Source organism: Schistocerca americana, chromosome 3 (assembly GCF_021461395.2).
Source record: "Schistocerca americana isolate TAMUIC-IGC-003095 chromosome 3, iqSchAmer2.1, whole genome shotgun sequence".
Lineage (NCBI taxonomy): Eukaryota > Metazoa > Arthropoda > Insecta > Orthoptera > Acrididae > Schistocerca > Schistocerca americana.
Window position 1 is genome coordinate 448,154,764 of NC_060121.1, and position 1,665 is coordinate 448,156,428.

The following is a 1,665-nucleotide window of genomic DNA, read 5'->3' on the forward strand; positions in this document are numbered from 1 at the left end:
AACCTGTGACTGTAGCGGTCGTGCGGTTCCAGACTGTAGCGCCTTTAACCGCTCGGCCACTACGGCCGGCTCCGGATTGAGGGAGGATGGGTAAGAAAGTCGGCCGTGCCCTTTCAAAGCAACCTACCCAGCATTTGCCTAAAGTAATTTACGGAAATCAAGGAAAACCTATCAGGGCGTCCGGTCGCGGGTATTCAGTATAGAGGTATGTGTCTCTACACCATCCGGATGCGACGGTGAGGCTCTGTCGAACCCCCGACGGCACTAGTGAGTCTCTGTCGTCAGAATACAGCTTTATTGATCAGAAGTACACAGTTGTCTTCCTTTGTGGCTGTCAGCAGTGTAGCGGATGGAAGAGCATCGGCCCCGTAGTTATGCACTGACACCAGCGCATCTCGCAGCCTCGGCTTCAGCGAAGTGGAAGGCGCGGCCTCGGCTACTCACGACCTCGCATCCAGCTAATCTCAGCAGGGCCGGCGTTGCTTGCGCTTCCTCGATGGTCAAGACATCCATGACTCGGTACAAGATGGCCGTAGACCTGGAGGTAGTGACAGTCTCTTCTCCACGAGAGACCAGCAAGCGACTTTGGAATTTACTAATAGCGGCGAAGTGGTGGTGGTGGTGGAGGGGGAGGGACAACAATTACAGCTCTTTCTCAGAACGATGGTGGTTGATGAAGTTTGGCAAGAACCATCAGTGAGGCCTGCAGGGTGGTGTTGTTAGAAGGGGCCAAATTCTTCCCATTTGCGACAGTTGCAGCAGCAGCTAAAGGCAGAGGAGTTTGCCCAGTCTAGTTGGAAATAATATCGTAAATGAAATTACAGTGAAATCCAGACCATTAGCTGCTCACAGGCGTTGAGTCATATCAATGGGGGAATGTTGAAAAATGTGTGCCCCGACCGGGATTCGAACCCGGGACCTCCTGCTCCGAAGGCAGACGCTCTATCCGACTGGGCCATCGAGCACATATAGTGCAAATGCAGGGACTGATTTCTGGCATGCTCCCAGTAAAACCCACACTTCCAATTTATTGTCCACACACTACATTTGTAGCGCCCCTGCCTATTATTACTCGGCAGCCAATCTACAGATTCCCGTAAGAGTTTGAGCAATGTGAGTGCATCCTCACTGAAGAAGATAATTGGCCCGTAAGCCTTATCTATATGTCCGAAAGAACAGATACCATCTTCATACAGATGAAGGTGGTATAGATTATAGTCATCCCAGTAGGGTGCGAATGGACGTCACAGGCTCTGCCTCGGTACTAGTTAGATGCAACACTGAGCTACAACTGAGAGGTAAGCCATGGAAGTAAGAGAATATGTATTTTTTGGGCTACACCGACGACATTAACCTTCTGTGGGGTTGAGAAAATATACCCTACTTTCCTGAGCTCGTCGCTTCTTGATTTCACAACATCGTCTAACGCTTTTTTCTGCTGTATCAGAAACTGACTGTTACCTCTTCCATTCGACCTCAGCTTTCTTGTGACACTTTGCACACTTAGCATTATGACGATGCCAGTCTGTCACCATGATGGCATTCTGCAATGTCAATTGTTAGAATGCTCCGCTCTTCTAGGGTAGTGCAGTTGCTTCCATGCTTGCTGTTAGCCCGTCAGCATTTCTCTGTCCCCGGCATTCTGCCTGAGCGTTGGTGCATTTA

The 1,665-nt window shown here is 50.0% G+C and overlaps 1 non-coding gene across 1 annotated transcript; it reads right to left on the reverse strand.

The window, feature by feature from the left end:
- Positions 1–891: 891 nt before the first annotated feature.
- On the reverse strand, positions 892–966 carry Trnar-ucg. Its single transcript has one exon. It is a non-coding gene; the product is annotated as a tRNA-Arg (tRNA).
- Positions 967–1,665: the final 699 nt, after the last annotated feature.